Here is an 11,004-nt window from a genome sequence, read left to right on the forward strand (position 1 = left end):
TAAAAAGTGACCTCTAAATCCCTTAAATAAACAAAACAAATAACCTTCCCCCCACCTCCCCATAGAGAATTTTCAGGAATGGATATCCACTCTGGTAGTGTCCTTCTGAGTTTTGGAGTGGCCATTTGTCCTCCTTTACAGAAGATAGTCCTCAATTTGAAGAGCTATCGGAGGATGTCTGATGGCATTGTCTTCTATTTGATGGCCTTTCCAGTCCAAGGGGGGAAACAAAGCAGGAGTTTGCCTACTGCAATGTAGATCTTTCTGAAAGGCATAGGATGGCTATTCAGTCTGGAGGCTAGTCTGCCCACACCTGCTCCTGCGCCCATCTATCCCCTACTTCACATCTGTAAATGCAGAGGTGCGCAGTAGTAAATGAGGTGGTGATGGGGGGGAGGATGTGAGGAGTCTGCCTACTGCAATCACAGTCTTCCCAGGAGGCATAGAATGGCCACTAACTCTCCATGTGGCTGGTCTACCTGGACATGCCTCTCTGCTGACTCCAGATTTACAGTCTTGGGTTCGAAAACTAAAACATATACAACTAAATAAAGAAAAAGAGAGGAGAAAGGCTAATACATGGGGAGAAGCAAAAAACAACAACACTACTTATTAGGGGTGTGATCCGCTTCTCTTAGGAGCGGAGAAGCAACAGCGAATTGGGCTGATCCACCTTCTCCTGAGGCAGAGGAGAAGCGAATCGGGAGGCTGGAGGAGCATGGCGAAGAGAAGCGACCATAGGCGGAGTGCTCCTCTTTTCGCGGAGCGATCCGCCCGCCATTTTGGATTTTTTCGCCCATAGGATTGCATTGCGGAAAAGATTAGTGGATACCTTTTTTGTTTTTAAAGCTATCTATTTGAAACTTGGTGTGCTTAGAGAGTTGTGGGTGGGGGTCATTTTGAGCCTATTCGCAGCACTCTGCATGGTGCGGTTTGCCTGCTATACCTTTTTTAAAAATAGGGTAAAAAAAGCGGGAGAGGTACCTTTTTGAAGTGCTGAGAGGCAGATTCAACTCCCAGTCATGATCACCTGATGAAGCATCCTCCAATCCCAAAGTTGGAGGGGGGGATAGGCAAAACAGGATACTTAGTAACTTGGGACACTGGGAAACTTCACTTTCTTAGTCTCTGAACAGACTTTTCCCAGTGTTTTTTTTAAACAGTAGCCCCTCCAAACGCACAAACACAACCTGAAATCATATACTAAGCAAATAAATGACAGATAGGAAACACAGCACTGCTACCCACCCTAACTTTGGTGAACAACTGAATAGATGTGGTGCAAGGGGATGAGATCCCCTAGGGCATGTGCCCAGTGCACTCCTTGGAGGATCATGCGAGCCCTCCAAAGAGTAACCAGTGGAGACTGGAGAAGCTAATGTCTGTCATGAGTGACAGGTAGCTTCTTAAAGACTGGTACTTACTTAGGGCCAGTCAAATTGGCATATCCCCCTCCCCCTGGGCACGTCCACTTTCCTCTTACTGGTAAAAGTCAGACATAGCCTTTTAAAAAAAATTCTTGTTGTTTATTCAGCAACACTGCTGCTTTTAATTGCACCCCTCCTGTGTTTATTTATTTATTACATTTTATATTTATACACCCCATAGCCCAAGCTCTCCTGGCTTTTCCTCTTCAGTGAAGTCAGGCAGGCTTTCGTTGTGGTTCAACTCCTTATTGTTGTTGTTGTTGTTGTTATTGCTATTAATATTAATTAGTACGGCTATTATTAACATTACTATTGTTGTTGTTTAATAATGGCTGTGATCACAATGCAGTCAATCAACTCTGAAGCAAGGATCACAAAGCTTTACTCTTATCCTCCTAGCCTCCTAGTTATGCGATGCAAAAGAAAAGGCATCTCTCTGTGCTGCTCCTGCCTTACAGGGATGGTTTGCATTACTGGCATCCTTGGCTCACTTCCTTGTGCGCCCAGAAATGTCTGCTGCCTGCCTGCCTGGCTGCCTTCCCTCCCTCCTCCCCCTGGGAGCTGCACTACATGATGGGCTTTGTGGTTTGTGCCCACCAGCCTCCGGCATGCTTGCTGCCAGTCCTCCTCCTCTGTGCCCGCCTCGCAGGGTTGGTTTGCAATGCGTTACTGCTGGCTTAGAAAGAAACAAACAATCCTTGCCTCACTTCCTTGTGCCCCCAGAAATGTCTGCTGCCTGCCTGCCTGGCTGCCTTCCCTCCCTCCTCCCCTGGGAGCTGCACTACATGATGGGTTTTGTGGTTCAACCTCACAAGCCTCCAGCATGCTTGCTCCCAGTGCTGCCTGTCCTCCTCTGTGCCCGCCTCACAGGGATGGTTTGTGTGTGTCTTGCTTTGACTCAGGGGATAAGTCCTTCCTGTGCTCACTTAGACTTTTTGAAGTTCCAAATAAATTTTTCAAGTGTGGAAGAAGATTCATATTTAGGTTTATCTACTCCCCAATTCATGGCATGTTGGGATTTCCTTTGAAATGGCCCCATTGAGCTGTCTGCAGCTTTAAATCCCTGAGATACTGGGGTGTCTGATTTTCAAAAATTCCCCAAAAATCAGGGGAGGCTTGGATTTGCTTGAGGCTTGGCATGGATGTGTATATATGCATGAGGTGTCATGGTGCCTAATTTGATGTTTCTTACTTGAAAATTGACGTAGTTCTAGCATGGGACTTGATTTGGGGTGAGTTAAAAGGTTAAAGCCCCGCCAAAAATCAGGGAATGATGGAATTTGCTTGAAACTTGCCATGAATCTGGATCTAGATGGCATCTGTGAGGGTGCCTGCTTCATCATTTTTTATCTGTCAAAATGTCGGAGAAAATCCCATGTCTGAAAATGGGGTGTCCAGTTTTCAAAAATTCCCCAAAAATCAGGGGAGGCTTGGATTTGCTTGAGACTTGGCATGCATGTGTATACATGCATCAGGTGTCATGGTGCCTAATTTGACATTTCTAACATGAAAATTGACAGAGATATTGAAAGGGGCGTGAATTGGGGTTAGGGGAGATGCGTTAGAGGTTAAAGCCCCACCAAAAATCAGGGAATGATGGGATTTGCTTGAAACTTACCATGAATGTGGATCTAGATGGCATCTGTGAGGGTGCTAGCTTCCAAGTTTTTATCTGTCAAAATGTCGGAGTAAATCCCATGTCTGAAAATGGGGTGTCTGATTTTCAAAAATTCCCCGAAAATCAGGTGATGCTTGGATTTGCTTGAGGCTTGGCATGCATGTGTAGACATGGATAAGCTATCATGGTGCCAAGTTTGAGGTTTCTAACATTAACAGAAAAAAAGTTGTAGGATTTTTTGGATTTCAATGCAAGTCTATGGGGGGAAAGCGGAGCTCCGATCCGGATCCGGAGCTTCGCAGCGAATCGGAGCGGACTATAGGCAGAGCGGAGCGGACCCGATCCAGAAGTTGCAAATCTGGAAGAGAAGCAGATCAGGGGGTCTGTGCACACCCCTACTACTTATCCACCGTTACTTCTCCAGTGCCCATGTATTCCTGAACATCAATAGCACCCATGGCTGAAAAGCAACTCAGATCCTTTTGCAACCAGAGGTTGCGTAGGACCAACTGCAGTCCACTGAATTTTAATACTATAGTTAACCCGCTTGGGTTGCATTGTAGCATCACCTCTAAGGATCCTATGGAGCTCATCATAATAGGGCCATGTATCCGCATTACTTCCCAACCAGGAGTTGTGATTGACCAGCCAGCAGTATTCCAGGTGCAGAGATTTGGTCTTTGTTCGGCCCTTGATAGCTGTTTGCTTGTGCCTCCAGTTTATCATTTCCTGAGAAATAAGTTCATAGGAATCTATGTTCCTATGACTTGTCCTAAACTGATCTTGCATCTTCTGTTCCCCCCATAGGTCGAGGAGGTTTGGATTTCTATGTCTTTCCAGGAAACCCCACAGCCTTTGCTCACTGAAAGTACACTCGACTTTATACGACGCTGCGGAGCTGCAAAAGAGTGGTCGAGGAAGGGCTCACTTGTGGCGATGCAACACCAAAACACCACTGCGACAGCACACAGACACATTCCTAGTCACACCCACTAATGTGCATTTCATTTGGGGATATGGGGCACACTTCTTAATGGTACCCAGGGCCGGTTCTACCATAGAGGCCACTCAGGCGGCCGCCTAGAGTGCCCAGCTAAGAGGGGTGCCGGGCACAGCGCAACACTCATGCGCGTTGGCTGTGAGCCGGGCTGGCCCGAGGATTCAGCTGGGCCTGGGCGGGCGGCGCCCTGCACCTGCCCAGCCGAAATGAAGCCAGGGCCGCTGGGGTGCGGGTGGGGCAGCTCCACATTCGGACTTCTGGAACACGCCCAGAAGAGAGAGAGAGAGAACGTATGGGTGAATGGGGTGCATGGGGTCTTTGAGTGAATGCATGTGTTCATGCGTGTGTTTGTTTGGAGTGAGTGATGCTGAGTGTGTGTGTGCGCGCGTGCGTGTGAGTTGTGGGGGATGATTTGGAGGTGATATTCCTATTAAATAATGCATTTTAGATGTTCCTTTCCAATTTGTTTGCTATAATTGGCAAGACGTATTTCTTGCACTTTAAAATAAATTTAGCAGTTTCAAGTTTTGTGCTTCTTATTTTTTTCCAGGAAACATATGTTCTTAAAAATCAAAGTTGTCATTTTTTTTGGGGGGGGGGGAGAAGGTGAAAGTAGCTGACCTTGCCTAGGGGGCAAAATAGACTGGCACCGGCCCTGATGGTACCGCACAGAAGCCGCAAAAGAAAAAAATCAACTTTGCGAAAATGCAGCTTTTCGGGCTGGAAAACCTGCGGTTGTTGTGGAGTGGGGGTAATGCCATGTGTCGCACCCATATGGGAGGCGCAGCAGCACTGCAGTAAATCCCCTGTGTAGATTAGCCCAATGTTGAGTTTAAAGATAAAGGACGGATAAGAAGGGGAAGCAGGGTCCTTGGAATTGCAGGGAATGGTGCGCTGTGCGGGCTGGGAAAAATGGGAGTTGCGGTCCAATCCATCGAGAGGGCACCTGGTTGGGGAAGACCGTGCTAGAGGGTGCTGCCTGTGGATACTGGGCCTGTGGGACCCTGTATGATCTGGAGACTTTTGTCTGTGTATCTGACTTTCAGAAAAAGGGAACCATGTGACTGTGAGCTGGTCAGCCTGAGGGCCTCAGACTGTAAGTGCAGGCCACCTTTCTGACTGACTGCTCCCATGCTGGTTCATGCCTGTGGCTAGCCTTTTTTGAAGGGAGCGGGGAACAGAGTGCTGAAAGTAATACTGTTTTAATGGATACAGCAGTTAACATGATTACAGGGGATGTCGTGTCGTATCTAAAATGGCTACATTGAACCTCAGGCCCCGGAGCAAATCTGCCCCTCTGAGGTTCTGCAGATAGCAAGCCCCCTTCCATCCCCACGTCACCAGGTGGTTCCTGCTCCTCCCTGCCACCCAATCATTGGGTGGTTTCACAGCTTCTGTGCATCTCCCGCCCCATTTGAAAAAAGGTGAAATGCTTCTCCTAAGGTAGTTCAGGGCTGGCCTGCACTAGAAGCGGGAGTGGCAAGCTGCATGCTTCCCACCACCACCACGGGCTCCTGCTTCCTCTGTTTTGCCGCTGCCATCACTGCTGTGTCTTCAGGGACCCCCCCCTCCCCCGGGGCCTGGCTTTGAGGAAGGACCCCTTGAACCAGGTATTTGGATGTGGCTGCCTGCCTCTCGGAAGAGCTGCACCAGCAGCTTTTCCAGCTGACCCAGCTCTTTAGAGTGGGGTAGGTGGGAGGCAGATCAGTCAGGGAATGAAATAGTCACAGGCTGTGTTCAGAAGACACCTTAAACCACGGCTTAACCATGGAGGTTAAGCCAGAAAGCCAGGCTGTGTTCAGAAGACACCTTAAACCATGGCTTTAGCCATGGTGAATAAAGCAAAAGGGACTTATTTACGTGGTCAAAGCCATGGTTTAAGGTTTCTTTTGAACATGGCCTGGCTTTCCGGCTTAACTTCCATGGTTAAAGCCATGGTTAAAGGTGTCTTCTGAATGGGCCCACAGAGTGCAGGGGGAGGAGGGAGACAGGCATGGTGGGCGAAGGGGAGGGAAGGAAGGGGGTAGTGGCCAGTGGTGGCACAGATCCTCAGGAGTTGGGAGAATTTCTCCCCGCACTGTCTTAGTTACTGGCAGTAAGAGCTCTAAGCTACAATATGCTGGTATGCTTTGTAAATTTCACCACACCCTCTTTTGCCTTTGGCCCCACCTACCACTGGAATGCACACACCTGGCCTATACAGGGAGAGGAGCTGCAGCTCAGTGTTGTAGAACTTCACAGGTAGAAGACCCAGGAACAGTTCCTGCATCTCTCACCATGGAAGCCATCTTCTGGTAGATTGAGTTGGACCCTCCTCCTAGTCCAGAACTGTCTAACTACTCCCCCTCCCTCTCCACCTCTTAGGATTTCAGGGTCTCCTTGGTCTGGCTCAATATAGTAGAGGCTGGCTTTGTGGCCAAGAGGGAAGACAAGGGTTTGGCAGGTGTGTTTCCCAGGGAGAAAAAGTCCCCCCACCCCATAAGATGGAATGACAAGGGGAAATACAGACCCTTTTTGCCCAATTGTGATTCTTCTGCCCTATAGCTCTCGATAAGACAACTTTAATAGTTCTACAACAGCTCCACCTTGTGGCCAGTCTTCATTAGGTACGTTTGCCTTTCTAATGCTTTCAGGTGACTGTAGCCATCCCCAAGTTGGCATCTACTGCAGCCATTATCACACTGGCTGGGGATGATGGGAGTTGTATTCTAATGCATCTGGCAAGTGCCGGGTTGGTGTAGGCTGCCTTAACAATTGTCAACGTATTTCTCTCTCTCTCTTTCTCATCAAAAATTTGTATTGATTCTTATACTAAAACTTAAGCGATCTTATTAAGGAATGGAAGGATAGATTAAAATAGATCAAAGTTCTGCAAAAGAAATGTGCATGTCTCATAAGTAAAACAGTACAGATATCCTGGAGAAAGGCCCGTGCTAGTAAAGGCGCATGCACAACTCAAAGGCAACATTACTTGTCCAAGATGCGAGAATCCTCAAACTACTTCTTTGGGGTTGTGGTAGATAGACCATTGGAAATGTCAATCCAGTGTGTGCGGCGACTGTGAAAAGGGCAAATTCTAAAGTAGGCATTGTGGCGTTACCCCACAACTGAGTATCTGGTGGTATACATCTAGCTTAGTATGTCTGGTGAGTATGGAATATTAGAACTGAGTGGGTGTGGTTTGTGATGTAATAGGTAGAGTGTGTGTGGGGGGGGGAAGGAGTATATAAAGTGACTGAGAGGAGGAGTATGTTATGTTGTTGTTGGGAGTAGAGATTGGAATTGTTTGTGGAGTGAGAGGAGATTAATTGCTAGGGATTTAGGATTGGTGTGAGGAGAGAGAGAGAGAGAGAGGAGGTTGTTGGGGAGTTTGGACTGGGCAGGATTGGAAGCATTATATTTTCATTTAAAGCTTTTAACATGACAATAAACTTATTCTTTTGTTAGATACCAAATGCCACGTGTCAGCTTGGCATTATTTACCTGCCTCACAGTTATTAAACACCAACACCAGAAGATACACACAGTACATTTAAAAACAGATCCTATATTAAACCTTTTCCCCTCAGAGATAGGAGAAAGGTTTTATATAACCCTCCCTCAGGTTTTCAGGTGGTGGTGCTTGGCCTGAGAAGGGCTTATGTGGTGGGCCTAGTATAGGTGTAACGTCGCAGGCATAATTAGGAAAGGAATTGAAAATACAACTGCTAATAGTATACTGCCCTTATACAAATCTATGGTGCGACCACACTTGGAATACTATGTGCCGTTCAGGTCACTGACCCTAAAAAAGGATATTGTAGATTTTGAAAAAGTGCAGAAAAGGGCAAATAAAATTATCAGGGGGTGGAGCTACTCCCCTATGAGGAAAGGGTACAACGTCTGGAACTCTTTTGCTTAGGAAAAACGTAAGGGGAAAAATGATAGCGGTGTACAAAATTATGCATGGTGCAGAGAAAGTGGAGAGGGCGACACTTTTCTCCCTCTCATAATACTAGAACCCGGGGCTCATCCCATGAAGCTGATTGGTGGGAGGTTCTGGACAGATAAAAGGAACCACATAGTTAAACTATGGAATCCACTACCACAAGACATAGTGATGGCCACCAATTTTGATGGCTTTAAAGGGGGTTAGATAAATTCCTGGAGGAGAAGGCTTTTGATGGGCATGTCTAGATGACAGCTTATCCTGGGGAACGCCCCGGGATCATCCCTGTGTGTCCACATGACACCCAGGGGATCCTGGGGGCAGGGAGGGATGATCCCTCCATTTCCCCGGGATTACCAGGATGGCTTTTAGCCCATTTTCCCCCACGGTCTCGTCCCCAGGCCGCAGGAGGTGTGGGCAGCCGTCCTGGTTTCGTCCCGGCTCCTCGTGAGTAAACGCGAGGACCTGGAAACCAGGTATGGGGCACAGAGCTCTTCAAGCGCTCCATGCCCATTGGGGGGGGGGAAACAGGATCATTTTTTAAAACAAATATCACTAACCTTTTCATTGGTGCGTTCATGTGCTCATCTTCAATTTTTAAAAAAGGCAGGTGCGACATCCTCCTTCCTCCCAGGACATCATGTGCCGTGTGTGGACTGAGGGGGAGGATTTCACAATCAGCATATCACGAGATCCTCCCCCCTCTGCCGGGAGGTGTAGACATGCCCAATGGCTGGTAGTCCTGATGGCTAAATGCTTCCTCCAGTATCAGAGGCAGTCTACCTAGACACACTAGTCGCTGGGTTACATGGGCTGGAGGGTGCTCTTGCACTCATGTCCTGCTTGTGGGTTTCCTGTGGGGAGCTGGTTGGCCACTGTGTGAACAGAATCCTGGACTAATTGGATCGTTGGTCTGATCCACCATATCTTTTCTTATGTGCTTGCAAGCAGAGGTATATCTGTTCTACAGCATAGGGCTCATCTACACCAAGCAGGATATTCCTCTATGAAAGTGGAATGAAAGCAGTATATAAAAGGCAGGAGCCACACTACTGCTTTATAGCGGTACTGAAGTGCACTGACAACTGTTGGGGCCCATTGACACATCTACACCAAGCAGGATATAGCACTAGGTATAAAAGTGGTATGAAAGTGGTATGTGGTCTGTGTCAATGGGCCCCAACAGTTGTCAGTGCACTTCAATACCGCTATAAAGCAGTCGTGTGGCTCCTGCCTTTTATATACCACTTTCATTCCACTTTCATACTGGGATATCCTGCTTGGTGTAGATGAGCCCTTAAATTGTCTTTATTCAAACTTAACCTGCCATAGCTTCTCCCAAAGACAGCTGGGAATTTTTAGTCCTTTTCAGGCATTCGAAAGACGGCCATTGAACGCACATGTGCATGTGTCTGTGGCAGGCCCCGGATGAGGCTATGCACAACTGTTAGAACACCTGTACCAATGGGGCGCACTCTAAAGATATTCTAATGAAAGCACAGACTCTTTTTTTAAAAAAAATAAGCACAACTTCACAAAAATGTCCTTCAAGGCTTAGAATTTGTTACTGTACTGATGCATGCCACTGGATCAGCCGTGACTAGCATACCTGGCTGATGGTACATCAACTGTTATCTTACTTTCCTTCTATTATATTCCATCTGTTTTAAATGGATGATTCCTTCTTATCCATCACTTTATTGCGAATTTCTTTCTTTTCTTTTTTTTAAAAAAAACTATCTCGCTTTATATTTTAAAATATTCCAAACGGTGTACAAAAAGAAAGAAAGAAAGAAAACACAAGAGAAAAAAGATGTAAAAATGGGAACGTGCTCAGGAACATGGGTGGGAGGGTGCTGTTGCACCATGTCCTGCTTTGTTGGTCCCTGGCTGACAGCTGGTTGGCCCCTGTGTGAACAGAGTGCTGGACTGGATGGACCCTTGGTCTGATCCAGCAGGGCTTGTCTTATGTTCTGAATAACTCATAGGCCCTGTTCAGAAGACAAACCACCGTGTTTAAGGTGTCTTCTGAACAGGGCCATAATAAATACAATAGGTAGCATTCAATGTTAGTCCTACTTAGAATAGGCCCATTGAAATGAATGGGATTTGTTAGGCATGGCTAAGTTAAGTTCCATTCATTTCATTGGGCCTGCTCTAAGTAGGACTAACATTGGATACTACCCAATATATCCAACCTGGTGGGAGTGTGTGCTGGCAAAATCAACGGTCAGGAAATGCCTGTTGAAACAAGTGTCTTGTCAGCAAGCAACAAAATAATTATGATCTTGACACATGTCTTATTCCTGCCGGGAGACTATTCCAAGGAATAGGTGCTATCACAAATACCCTGTGCCTATTAAACAATAAATAAATTCAGATGGTCTTTTTTTAAAAATATATATATATCACATTTTGAAGTGATCTTGTCTGTCTACAGCAGGCCACTAGATGGCAGCATGAGCCCACTTTCACCTCTTTGGAAGCTGTCAAAAATCCCCGGGATCCTCACAGCAGGGGAATGAAAGGCACTGTCAGGTAAGGAATTTGTGAGTATGTAGACATGCAGAATCAGCAGCACATCTGGCGCCCCAGAGCTGCATGGAAACTATGGAGGCCCTGATGCTGAATACCGCCGGTAGCACAATCCAAATCAGCAGATACTGGCGAATCGAATCGAGTCTACAGTATCGCTAAAGAAGATTTCTCTTCTTGCTTCTTTGAGATACTCTTTCTAGGGGAAGAGGCCAATTGGCATGAACAGCAGTTGTTCTGTATTCACGTATTGATACTCCAGTAAATTGTTTTAGATCATGGGTGCAAGTGGAGCATGTTTTACTTGGAATTTAAGGCCCACTCTGTACAATGGGATTCAAGGCATGATCCTCTGCATGCTTAGACGACGACAACAACAAAGTCCTGCAACTCCCAGCATGCCCTGGCCAGCCATTGTGGAACTTTTTGTTGTTGTTGTCGTCTAAGCATACATAGGACTGCGCCCTTAATGACCCAGGTGTGGGTTGGCCTGTAG

This window comes from Elgaria multicarinata, chromosome 1 (assembly GCF_023053635.1).
Source record: "Elgaria multicarinata webbii isolate HBS135686 ecotype San Diego chromosome 1, rElgMul1.1.pri, whole genome shotgun sequence".
NCBI classification, from domain to species: domain Eukaryota; kingdom Metazoa; phylum Chordata; class Lepidosauria; order Squamata; family Anguidae; genus Elgaria; species Elgaria multicarinata.